Below are 822 nucleotides of genomic sequence, written 5' to 3' on the forward strand. Positions count from 1 at the left end.
AGAATTACGAGATAATTGTGTAAACTTGCAATTGGGAGAAAAAAAATTGGCAATTACCTTTTTTAGTTTTTATTCCGTAACCAAAATAAGCTTCCATAATACTGGTCAGCGAAACACAATCAAATACAAATTTACACCTTAAAGGCATAGTTCACCCTCATGACGTTCCAAACCTGTATGACTGTCCCTTTAAAAGTGAATCAACACTATGATGCACTTCATCAACAAACGTGAGCAAGTCTATAAGTCTGAATTGTTTTTATAAAACGACGTCGTCATGGCCATCTCTGTTTGTTTTGCCCCAGGGGTTAATGTTGTGCACAACCCCCTATCCATTATGTCTTGATGAGGCTTTTGGGAGGATTTGTGGGAAAGGGAGGGCCATAGTAGAACCTCAGTGGAGACCAGTTGAGCTCTGAAAGGATCATAAAAGCTTCACATTCCTGAGTCCCAGTGTGGTTGGCTCCAAGAGCCGAGGGGTCACGTCAACTGCTGAACCGTTCGGTTGACATGACTGTTAGGGGCCCCATTAAAGTCAGCCCTTCACTAGCTCTGAGGGAATTTGATTCAGCTTAACTGTCGTGTTTTTCTGGCCAACTTAGTACTGGAATGCAGTAGACCTGATAATAATTGAACATGGAAAGGTCTTTCATTTGAAAGAATGGACTAGTGTACAGGACTCCATTCCGGGAAAGCCGGTCTGATTTGCACTGCCTTAGGGGTGGGTCATCAGCGGTCTCTCTGTTATGCATGAGATTCCCTGTATACACACACACACACACACACACACACACACACACACACACACACACACACACACTC

The sequence above is a fragment of the Sinocyclocheilus anshuiensis genome, unplaced genomic scaffold (genome assembly GCF_001515605.1).
Source record: "Sinocyclocheilus anshuiensis isolate Anshui unplaced genomic scaffold, SAMN03320099.WGS_v1.1 scaffold1292, whole genome shotgun sequence".
Taxonomy (NCBI): domain Eukaryota; kingdom Metazoa; phylum Chordata; class Actinopteri; order Cypriniformes; family Cyprinidae; genus Sinocyclocheilus; species Sinocyclocheilus anshuiensis.